Source organism: Vulpes lagopus, chromosome 8 (genome assembly GCF_018345385.1).
Source record: "Vulpes lagopus strain Blue_001 chromosome 8, ASM1834538v1, whole genome shotgun sequence".
NCBI classification, from domain to species: Eukaryota; Metazoa; Chordata; class Mammalia; order Carnivora; family Canidae; genus Vulpes; species Vulpes lagopus.
Window position 1 is genome coordinate 53,921,787 of NC_054831.1, and position 12,737 is coordinate 53,934,523.

Consider the following 12,737-nt stretch of genomic DNA (forward strand, 5'->3'; position numbering starts at 1 on the left):
ACATTGGGCTTCCCGCAGGGAGCCTACTTCTCCCTCTGCCTATGTCTCTGGCTCTCTGTGTCTCTCATGAATAAAAAATAAAATCTTTTTTTAAAAAGTGACCTCTAAAGAAAAATAGAAACAATTTATGTGGAGGTAATTACAGTATGTGGAAGTAAAATGCATGACAATGGTAATAGCCAAAGTGGAAGCATACTATTATAAAGTTCTTATATATGAAGAGTTTAACATCACTTAAGCGTAGACTAGTAAGTTCAAGATGTAGACTGTAAACCCTAAAGAAATTATTAGAATAACAAAACAGAGATGTAGCTGGTAACCCATCAAAGGAGAGGAAATGGAATCATGAAAAATGGAAACATAAAAGCAAGAGCCAATTACAAACTGCCTACAAGAAATGAAACATAAAGGCACAAATAGATTAAAAGGAAAAGGATAGAAAACGACATACAATGATATCACCTCCAAAGAAAGCTGAAGGGGCTTTATTAAAATCAGACAGGAGATTTCACAGCAAAGAATATCACCTGGTATAAAAAGACATTTTCAGGGGCAGCCCGGGTGGCTCAGTGGTTTAGTGCCACCTTCAGCCCTGGGCCTGTGGAGACCCGGGATCAAGTGTCATCTCAGGCTCCCTGCATGGAGCCTGCTTCTCCCTCTGCCTGTGTCTCTGCCTCTGTGTGTGTGTGTGTGTGTGTGTGTGTGTGTGTGTCTCATGAATAAATAAATGAAATTTTAAAAAAAGACCATTTCATAATGATAAAGTAACTAGAAGCAAAAACTGATTGAACAGCAAGGAGAAAGACAAATTCACAAGCACAGTCACATATTTCAATACTGCTCTGTCAATATTTAATAGGAGAAATAGACCGAAAAATCAGTTAATAAATAAAGATTTGAACGAGATCCCCCAGCGGTCAGAATGCATACTGAAGTCAGTCAGAGAAGCTACACTACTCTCAATGGATAGACAGTCCATATTTTTTTTTTTTAAAGATTTTTTTTTTAATTTTTATTTATTTATGATAGTCACAGAGAGAGAGAGAGAGGCAGAGACACAGGCAGAGGGAGAAGCAGGCTCCATGCACCGGGAGCCCGATGTGGGATTCGATCCCGGGTCCCCAGGATCGCGCCCTGGGCCAAAGGCAAGCGCCAAACCACTGCGCCACCCAGGGATCCCTAGACAGTCCATATTTGGGTAAAAACTAACTTCTGGTAAGTTTTTCTTTTGGCTTCTTACTGGTATCATAACTGGTGCTCTTTTGTCTGACTTCTAGGCTAAACAGGAGTTAGAGAAGGTATTTCCAGGAAAGCTAACCTTGAAAAGCAAACCACAGAATTTGGAGATGGTAGAGGTGAAAAGCTCCAAACTTTTTTTTTATAGAGCTGGAAATAAAATCAGCCCCACTGCTTAGATTTAAACTCCTTGAGATTTAAGGTACTCATCTATAGAACTACACTTTAAGCTACTGTGAAGTATTACGTAGACAATGCTTGGCATGTGGCCTAACACAGAACACCTGCTCAATAACACATGCTTTTCCTACCTTTCCCACCACACTGACTAGTCAGTATGAACATTCCTAGTGCAGAGCTGAACTTTCCAGCACATCTGCTTGAGTAATCTCAGAAACGACAGGGAAGGGTAGATCTTCAACAGCAAACCATGCTGGTATCTCTATTTTGATCACTGAAAATTCTGAGACACACAATTCAACTAGCTGATACTTTTCCTTTTAACCCTGAGTGAAGACCTTTATTTACAGCTATTGCCACACATCTCAGAATGGATTAACAGAGAAAAGTTGGGTTGGACGCCTTTGTAACAAAGCTTCAAGTTGTGGCAAGTATATAAAAAATAAATATGACTAATTTAATTTTTTTAATCTCATTGGAAAATCTCTATCACTTGTTATTGACTCAAATCAAGGGAGGTAAGCCTTAATTTTCTCATTTATTAAAGAAATATAAGAGACAAGCTCTGTTCATCTTACAGAGTACCAAAAGAATTAAAAGGAGATGCATATAAAACTCTTAAACACACATAAGTGCAAAGTATTATTTCCAGTGATTATGGTCATTGGTTCCTTCTATTAATATAGAAAACTAAGAGATATTTGGAGGAGGGAGGTAACTGTTAAACATCGAGCTACTAGCTTTTTCTCCTTTTTAGATGTGTGCACTCGATACGGTGTCACCAATCATGAGTTTTTAAACTCAAAAATTTTCCAAATTACTACTTAAAGGTTTTCTCTGCAAGTAATAAAGAAATGTAGCAATAAAAAAAGTTTGAGTAACTTATCCAAGACTATATCATGAAGCCCTAGGAGTTAAGAAATTTTGGCTTAACACTGGCCCAAACTTTTACCAAAAATACCTTACTAGAAAGTTAAGAAAAGAGTGGCAACATTATATTTAATAAAGTTAGAAGAAAACAAACAGTGGCTGTGACCTTTGGAAGATGCACACAGTAAAACAATAACAATCAGTGTTTTCACAATGAGTTGGCCACAAATCTGGAACAGTCCATGTCTTTAGCAAAAAGCAGGCAAATACTTGAATCGATCCTCCAAGCCCGATGTGGACTAAGGGCATTAAAAACTCCAGCCCTAATCTGATAGTTTTATTCTTAAAATTTTATTACATTAGTGTCAAGCTGCACTTCTGGAATCCCATTCTATGGGTGACCTTCACTGTGATTTAACTACGGTTTAGTTATTGGCTCAATGCACTGGAAAGTAAGCATGACCTTAGAGTTGGAAGATCCATATTTAAATCTGAATCCTGTCACCCACTAGATAAATTATTTTGCCCAGTCACTGTACCTTCGTGATCCTTAAAACTCATCGTAAAATGCAAGTAACACTACCTACTTGGTGATGGTGGTTGTAATTACATGACATTAGTTATGTGAAAGTGCTTCGCACCGTGTTCTGCCCACACTGGTGTTCAGAAATATTTATAAACTTGAATAAGCATCCCTTACATTTAAATGATGATTATTCTCGATGAGTCATTTTCATAGTACTTTAACTGAAACTTCCAAGTATTCACTGTTATGAAAAGGCTTTACTCTTAGCAAGAGCTGATGTCCTACCAGACCATGAATGATACTTCAGGGAATCATAATCATAATAATCCTAGAAAAAAAATTTTTGAGAGGGAAAAATTCTGTCATGCTATGCAATCTTTTCCTCTTTTAAACTGTCTCCACTTTCCTGTCTGTACTGAAACTAAAACATTAAATCCACAGGCAGGCATCCTGTGATGATAACTAACTTGGTAAGCCCAACCACAATGGGGGCAACTCTCCCGCAGGCTCATTAACTCTCCCCAGCCCTCCCAAGAATTGATAACGATGGGGAAACCATTTGGAAAATACAAGTAGAAACAGAAAAGCCATTCTTCGGTAACTGTCGGCAATCCATGTGAACTTGGCAACAAAAGAGAATAAAAAGCTTGGAGGAGAAAAAGGTATAGTGACGACTTCGTAAACAGAGCCCTCAATTTTTGAAACCCAACTTCTAGCTGAAATGGGAAATGATGGAGAAGAACTTGTGTATTGGAGATCATGGTTGTGCAGGTAGGAAATAGGAGTGGGCTTATCAGTGTTAGTAGTTGTACAATGAGAGAAGATGCTACTCTTTGAACCTAGAACCAGTCTCTGTGCTCAGAATGAAAGTGGGTTTTCCATAGTAAGCTTGCAGTTTCCTCTGTCTTGTGTGTGTGTGTGTGTGTGTGTGTGTGTGTTTTAAGAAGCCTAGACACTAGAGATGGAACTAATTTGTTCATGGAAAAAAATATATAAAACACTTTCACTGCTTATAACAAGCTTGTGTTTTCTTCCAACATTGTGAGAACCAAGTGCAGCAAAAAATGCCATGCGATGAAAGCCTTTGTTAAATAAAGTGATGAGGAAGTTTTTTTAAACACACACAAACACACATATGTTGGGTTTACATAAATAATCAACCAAAACATTTTTCTACCGTATAATTTTCTTGTCAAGCATATATTTTTCTTTTTCCTGGAAACCCAATGTCAGATGCCTATGATGATGATTATTTTTCAACAGATAATTGGATAATTCTGGGGTCAGAATGAAAAATATATGTATAAATTCTATTTAAAAGTCTTATATCAAATTCATTTTTAGGAACAGGATGGAAATAGTCTAACGTTGCTTGAAGTAAGTTGTCTCTGTACTTGACCTCATGGTCTATCAATTTTTCCAGCCTAAGAATGTAGGTTCTTAGCCTTATTCTTAGAGCTTTTGGATTTAAAATCCAATGGACTAAAAATTGCAGTATTTTCTTTAAAAAAAAAAAAGAAGAAGAATGTTTACTTCTAAATATTCAAGCATGGAATTTCCTCATTCTGCCACATAGTTCAAGGACAGAGCTCTGTCTTTCTACTTGCACTACTATCAAGAGCTACATCTGAAACATATAGACATGGCCCTAAAGCAGAGGGTGCTTGTGAAGATTTCTTGAGCCCCAGAGTGATTCATTCTAAAGAAGGCCACCCACTGTCCACACAGACTCTCTCTAGAAGAAGGCGGGATCCAATTTCCCTTCTAAGCTTTTCCTTTCCTTCAGAGTGGTAGGTTTCCTCCACCTGCCCAGCCAGTATTCTTACAATCACACCTAGGTTTTATCAGAAACACAGACTAGTAATCCTTAAAAGGCAGAAAAGGAGAGATAAGAGCCAGGTAGCCTGCATCATGCTGGACATGAAGACAAGACTTCTGAGAGCCCGTACAGGGTGCACTGATAAGTTTCTGCTTCACAAGGAAGCTACTCTTTCCTTCAACAGGCCTGAAATAGAACCACTCTCCTCAGCCAAACACAGCTGAGGACAGCGAGGCAGAAACCAGAGGCTGCCAGCTGCTATGCCCAGCACTGAGAAGTTGAGAGCTGTGGGGTGCAGTCCCTCCTGGGTGACAATAAGCCTGGCAGCCAGTTTCTGCAAAGCCTGGCAGAGGGAAAAGAAAGACTCTTTAGAAATACAGTTGGCAAAACACTGAATATAAAGGGTACTCTAAGCAACTGCATAATTACAGACTCAGAGTAACTATCTAAACTGGATCCCCATAGTATATCGTTTGTATGGCAGCAGAGTAGGCTAGACCCCCACTGCACATCCTTTCAAAAAATGGCTCTCTGGGCTTCCTTCTTTCTTCATTACAACAGTGATGGAGATAGACGGAGAGGAAGAAGTCAACCCAGGAAAATACCGATACGTCCTCTCATCTATTGCATAAGGTGTAGGATTTTGGATCTGAGTGCAAACCCTGGCTCTACTACTTACTGTCTACTTGTATTACCTTATTTGAGATACTTAACCCCAGGCTTTCCATTATAAGACTGTGCTGATGATGAGAGGTACAGCATGTCAAGCCTTCAGCGCAGGGCCTGGCACATGGTGCACCCAATCCACAACATTCCTATCAGCAACAGCACCCACCTTCACCCCTGCATCTTCTGTGTCCCCATTACATCTGCAATGTGCATCCATCACAGCACCTAAGACACTTTCCTAGGCTTTTGTGTTGACAAGTCATCTCCAGATTGTAAGCCCTGTACAGGCAAGGGTCATTATATTCTCAGCTCGGAGCATGTACACATACATGCACATGCTTGCATGCACACATACACATACATACACACACACCGCCATGAGGTTAACAAATGTTTGCTCAACAAATGAGTGAATGGACAAACAGACTGTTAGGTTATTTTCATTGTTTATTTCTATAGAATTCCAGTTTTAAGAACCTTTCTCCAGATGTTGTTACAGATGGCTAACTAACTTGTCTAGGATAACTGAACCTGCTGACCACATTTGGATTCTGCTGCAACATCCAACTCAAGAAGGTCGCTAAATCAAAGGTCCCTCGGTCTGATGAGCCAGTCTCTACTAACACAAGCTCCTGTCCCGGTGCTATAAACAGATTCCCATATCTACTGGGGCAAGAAAACTGTGCTCCTTTTTAATTGGGAATTTCTACAGCCAAACTCCATTTTGGCGCAGGTAACCATCCTTTCACTTTTTTCAGAATTTTAAAAAAGGAGAGTGAAAAGAAATGTAAATTAAGTTGTTAGCATACACATACACATGAAAAAAATTTCCAGAGAAAGAGCAATTTCCCTGCAGTGAGCAAGTACCAGGTGGGAGGATGCCAGAGCTCATGGCAAACACTGCCAAGCAGGAGCTGCACCAGCCATGGCTGTTCACCCTGAAGCTCTGGCTCAAGGCAGGGCAAGGACATCCCTTTCCACCGCTTCCCAACAGCCAACTTGCTCCATTCCTTACCCCTCCTTGTTCATAGCTTTGGACAGAAAACTAAAGATTCCTAAAGCAAGGATGTCCACAGACTTATTGTCTAGTATCTCTTCATGGACTAGAATCACAGCTAGGAAATACCCCTGAGGAGCCTTTAGAACAAAAGGCCCAGCACGGTCATAATCCGCCCAAGACTTCCACACAAGCCACACTGGCCACAAAGCACCAAAGACCTTTCAGAAATATAATTTGGAAAGGAAAAAAAAAAAAAAGCAAACATTAATTCTGCCCTGTGTATGAACAATTTCCATCTGAGAAAAGGTTATCCCAAAACAAGCCCATGTTTCAGCTACTTTCAAGGTCCTGCCATGTAAAAGAAAAGCCAAAATAAATTTCAAACAGTTTTCCCCAAAGTTCCAGCCTTTGAAATACCCTGACCTGACCAGCTTCAAAACTGGTGTTTCCAAGTTCCAATTCCAAAGAACCTTTTTTTTTCAAAGGCAACATTTCCTCTAAATAAAAACTGTGATAGTTTATGTTTAATGCAATGATTTTACCTGACGCAGGGAATGCCAAACAGGACTGGCTGGCAACAGGCGCAGAAGAAAGAGCCTGCAAATGGTGAAGAACAAGAGAAGGAAGAAGGAATCATCTACCTCTCAGGAAACACTGTCAGAAAAGGGGAAACAGACCTTTGAAAGTTGCTTAGAGAGTAAATCCTTAAAGTTCTCATTGCTAGGGAAAAAAATAATAAATTCTGTAATGTGTGGTGATGGATGTTAGTTAGACTTACTCTGCTCACAATTTAATTTCTACAAATACTGAATCATTAAGCCGGATACCTAAAACTAAGGTAACTGTTTGTTATATGGCAATTACAGCTAAGTACAAAATTGAGAGGGTTAAAAAAGGGGGGGGTGCAGGGAGAAGACAGAAAGAAAGGGCAGGGCAGCCCTGAGAGAGATAAAGACACACTGGAAACCCAGGGAAGTGAGGACACAAATGGGCAGCGTGCAGGAGGAACCCACATGGGGTAGCCTGATGGGCAGGAAGACAAGCTGACAAGTCATCAGAAAGGATAGCTCCCCAGTGTCAAAGAGCGGGCTCGATGGTGGGGGCAAGCAATTAAACACCAATGACAGATGGAGATAAGGGCATCCAAGGCGAAGTGTCCCTAAGACACTTGAAACCGAGGGCTACCGGGAGGTGGCCAGGCAGCAGTGACAGCACAGCAGCAGGAGGGGTAGCATGTCAAAGAGAAAACAAAGGGTCCCAGAATGAGGACAGAACTGCCGAAGTTTGGGGGCTGGAAGAACAGCTCTTGGGATGGTCATGGGGAGGAGGTTGGTGGTTGGACAAGAAAAACCAGAGCTGTGCCGAACAAAGGAGGAGCCCTCCACAACTCATCAGCTTCATTCTCCTACGGGGAAGAGTTGTTTCTCAGCAGTTCTCAGCTGAGCAGTTCTCAGTTGTTTCTCTGAGGAGCCTGATGCTGAAGGGACAATGTGGTCCCCATAACCAAGGGCTGCTGGCTCATCTTCCAACAGTCCCCCAGTGGAAAAGACCAGACAGGTTAAGTCTGAGCATCCATCTGTATCTGGTAACCACCAGGAAGGCTGTAGCACTCCACACCATCAAACAGGAATAACCACGTGGACACAGTCATCTTCTGAAAGGAGTGAGGCTGAACGAAGGCAGACAATGTATGTACGTATATGGATAGGTGTGTGTGCATGTGTGCACATGTATGCGTGACAGGAAAGAGGGATGCATGTGTCAGAAAGCTGCAACTGCATTTGAGAGCCAAGACCTAAAAACACAATAGAAGAACAATTATAACATGCAGCAAAATGTGATGAGGAAGACAGTCGCTCCAGGGAAAGAACCCAGTGAATACCCCAGTGAGGACCATGGCGGTGGGGACATGCACAGTGAAGCCTCAGGAAGGGGGTGACTCAACTTCTCGCTTGGTACAAGCTGATATTTCCAAGACAGCCAGCAAGAGGGCAGAGTTGTGAGTTGGGAGATTTTCTGTTCTAATCCCAGCCCAGGCAAGACCTTCGACAGCTGAGCCTCAGTTTCCTCTTCTGCAGTACAGAGTGCCCTGGCCATCTGCCCTCAGAACCAAACAGAGCTCTTGAAAAATCTCAAACACAAATGGCAATAAAACCAACTAAAAGCCGAAACACTGCACAGATCAAAAACTGCTGTGAAAAGGGACCAAGTAAGAGATCCGGGGATGTGTAAATGGAGCACAGAGGGGATTAAGGGCTTAGAACCAAGAGTCTAACTCAGCATCTATGAGTCGCTTGGGGATCTGAAGCAGTGGTGGTTTTCAGTGCAAGAGCCCCTAAGAGTTAGAAGAGCTTCGGTCTGGGTTTTATACATGTCCAAGTGATTACAGTTTGTTTTATAACCTTTTATAGAACAATGGGATTGCAGCTGACTGATGCTAATAAAGGGCTGTGATTTATGCTGCTGCTCCTAGAGAGCATTTATTCACTTCCATGCACAGTGACCAGGAGGCGGAAGGCATCTGAGTCCTATGCAGGAGTCCAGGCACAGTGAGGCTCTCTCCACAGATGCAAGGCCTTCCTTCTCTAGTCCATGTACTTCACACGTGATAGACCACAGAAGTCCATCTTCCTGCACACAGACTCCCCCTCTCAATTTTAAACGGTGCATCAACTTGCTACTTTGGCTTTATCTGAGCTGCCCTGATTACGACACCAACATGATTACACAAAAAGGTGCTGCCTCCTACCACAGCCCACACACTGCATGGGTTTAGTCTGTTGTTTCTGAACTGTGAATCCAGCCAGGGCTGGTCTCAAGCCCCTCTTCATCTTTATAGGTTCTCCAGGCCTGCCACATTGTCAACATTCAACAGAAGATTTGCTGAATTAAACCAAAGAGCCAGATCATCTTGGATAAGTAACAACTTCGGGGAAACTAAAGTTTTGTCATGGATAAGCTAAGGGATGTGGGCAAAGCACCATCCAGCAATGGCAAATGCCAAGTAATCTAACCTTCTGAAAACAAAAGAGCACTTCCTGAATACACATCATCCTTTTTATGTACTTCATGCAAAAGGAAAATGCATGTAATTAAACCTGATTCATATGTCAATTAAAAAAACAATTTTAATCTTAGACCCGTCCCTTTGTTAGTCAATGAAACACAAAAGCTGTGTGGGTTTTAAGTTATGAAAAAGCTATACATACTGGTTATCTCTGAAAAAAAATTTATTCAGAAAAAAATGTTAATTCTGACATTTCCTTTAAAAACGTTCTCCCCTGAAAGACCGTATCTAGAATAACATTGACCTAACAGAAACAAATAAGGCTATTGACAATGGCTACAGTTTAACAAAGGCGTCTGGATTTTTACCTTCCTTGGTTACTGCACAAAAGCAGCAAATGGAAGTACAGTTGCCCCAGCAGCTGGCAAGTTCTCTCCCATAAGCGAAGAAGTTGTGAAACAGCTGGGGAATGCAAGATGCTTTTGAACAAGCTGCTATGTGATCCAAAATAACGTGCTGCCTGTTCGTCTTCTGTACAATGGAAGCGACAGCCCAGGGCAGGTCTGGCGCATGCCCTGCAGCTGCTTCTTTCTTTGCAGCCGGGGCCCAACAAGTGGCTACAAATGGAGTAAGACACACAAAAGCGGAAACCTTGCTCCTAACCCTTTGCATGCGGACAGTGCCTGCGGCTCATTTTCCAGTGTGGGAGGAAGCTGCATTCTATACCCAAATGTAAAACCTCCGTAAGGCTTTAAATGGCAACCCCTCCCCGTACTCCAGACCCATGCGCTTCTTGGGGACATCTTTCACAGTGGGGTGGTGTTTGATGACATTATAGGGTTTCTGGTGCTTTTGCCCGTGACTGATTGCTTAGAAGATAAATGCACAAGAAAAATCCGCAACTACAAAGTGGCAATGTTAAAGAGGTCCTTCCAAAACAATCTGACATAAAAGAAAACGAGTTCTCTACTTGTAATTGCCAAGTTGAGAGCTTTGGGGTTTCATAACATAGGAAAGAGCTATAGTGGCTGTTTGTTAGTTGTTCGGCCTAAGCATGGCCTTACTTCTTCGTATCAGCTTCCAAGATTATAGTTTAGCCATTTTCAGATCATACATCGTATACCATATTTAGGCAAATATTTTTGAAATGTTATCACAAACTCTCCTCCCTTCTCTACCAGTCTGGTGGCTCACCTTTAAACAGACTCCAGGAAAATACTCTATTTCCAAGGAAATGTTCCCTCTTGCCCAGGTTGGACCAGCACAAGTTCCACAGAAGCATATATATTTTTCTTCAGTGTTATAAATGGCCAGTGAATGAGCAAAGAGAATGCTCTCGTCCTTTGCTCCAGTGTGTTTGGTTTTGAGTTTGTTTTTTTCTTTAAGTCCTGTCATCCTAGCCATTAGGATACTGGCTTCAGATTTAAAGGAAAGATAAATGGCTAGAGGACTGACCACAAAATTATACAGCGGTAAAATGAGGAAGAAAGTGCTGCAGTTCCGGGGCCCCTTGTAAATTCCTTGGGCAACTGGACAGAATTTTCCATCACTACCAGCCCTGCCCCCCACCACCCGCTGATTCCCAAAGAGGGATCACTCACTACACAGCTGTTACCTAAGAAGAGTGGCAAGTTCAAGGCAAACTATCAACTATTTTACCTCTCTGGAGGAGACAAGGGAAGAAAGAATCTGTTCTTAAACCCATGGTTATTATTTAACATTTGTTGAACAGTTACCATGTGCTACACTCTGTGCTACTAAGTGCTTTGTATGGATTATCAAATTTACCCCTCATAGCTTCAAACCAGGAGGGGCTATTATTATCTCTGTCCTAGAGGAGGAAAACAAAGTTCAGAGAGGCTGAGCAAGTTTGCCCAATATTACAGAGCTGTAAATGGTGGACTACCCGTTGTGACTTCAGATGCCTGCCTTTAGTCACCATGCCTCGCAGTCTCCACAACTGGCATTGCCCAGAGGCATTCGGAGTCACAGGCTGTCATTCCAGAGTTTAAAACACCTTTCTTTAAGGCAATGCGTTTTAAGTACACTCAAGACAATACGAGCATCCTAGATCACAAACTTGAGCTCAATGATGCATAAATGTGCAGAGATAAAATCATGTTGTTAGATGCCTAAAAGGCATTTGAGTTTTAACTCATTAGGCAGTTAATTAAGGTTGGCCATATTTCCAAGGCAGCCTTTATTTTACACAGATATCCAGCACGGTGGCCAAGTATATCACACCGCTTAAAAAGGGTGGGAACTGCAGCTCCTCCCAATGGGGAAGGCAAACAGAGATTCATGCCATGTGGAGCTCCTACCTCAGGCCCACCTGCCTAATGAGACAGCACATGAAGCAAAGGACAGCTATTTCTGACTCTCTTTGGCATTGTCAGAAAATTCTCTGGAGTTTTGGGAGAAGCCTTAGTTGTCATACACCTACAACTCTAAGACTTGGTCTAGTTTCGGTGCTGGTCCTTAAAAAACCAGTCCTATGTAGAAAGTCCACCTAACCCAAATGCCTAACATAAGAAAACCTGAACCAACCCGGGCTTGTGGCATATACCCTGACTCTTCAATCAGCAATCGCTAAACGACTCTTCCGTACCAGCCTTAGCCAAAGACACGGGGAAGAGCAAACAGCACTCTCGGGAGCAAGCCAGACTTCTGTCCCATAAACCTCTTTAATAAACCTCAGTTTACTCATCTGTAAAGTAAAAATTACCGCCTCAGGGGAGGAGAAGGGTGAAGATCCTTTCAAAGTGTGTGTGAAGACTCTGTCATCCAGCAGGCACTTCATAAAAACCAGTTCCTGCGCTTCCCCGGCTACAGAAGGGACAGGAGGCAGACCAGAGGCCTGTGAATTCTACCCACTGTGGCCGGGGATACGGCTTCACACGCACACACCAGCGAGCGGAGTGCCCTGGGTTCCCGCAGAGCAGCTCCCCCTCTCGCGTCCAGAGCCCCGGGGGCCTGGCGGCGGCGGCGCTGCCCAGGCCGCTTCCACGGCGGGACCTGCGCGCGGGCTGGGTTTGCGCAGGCTCCCGCAGAACACACTTTCCGGCCGTCCCTCTCTCCGCGGCACGAGGAGCTCCCCGGGGCGGTGAACTGTCAGACTTCCCCGGGGCTGTCACGCCTTCGCCGGAAGCGCTTGACCCCGCACCCGACCCACACTGCGGCCCGGCCCGGAGCCCCCCGGCCGCTAACTCGCAGTCCCGCAGGCGCCGCCGCTGCAGCCGCGCTCCGGGGGCCGCGGCCCGGGGCCTCGACCGCTCCCTTCCGGGAGCCCGCGCGCCGCCCGCCCTCCGGGGAGGGGCGTGCACCGCCGGGCCGGCCGCGGCGCCGCTCGGCGCGGGGACTTCAAACCCGGGGCCCGGGAGCCGCGGCCACCCTCGCCGCTCGCCCGCGCCGCCCGGGTCGCCCCCTTCGC

The 12,737-nt window shown here is 43.7% G+C and overlaps 1 protein-coding gene across 15 annotated transcripts in view; it reads right to left on the reverse strand.

Moving 5' to 3' along the window:
* SVIL (supervillin) overlaps positions 1-12,737 on the reverse strand; it is a 230,818-nt gene that overhangs the window by 216,283 nt on the left and 1,798 nt on the right. The window contains exon 1 of one of the 15 annotated variants that reach the window (XM_041766408.1): positions 12,033-12,504. The exons of the other annotated variants lie outside the window; for them this stretch is intronic. The gene's annotated coding sequence lies outside the window, so the exon portion shown is untranslated. Of the gene's footprint in view, positions 1-12,032; positions 12,505-12,737 lie in introns of those variants that run through there. 15 annotated transcript variants of the gene reach the window in all.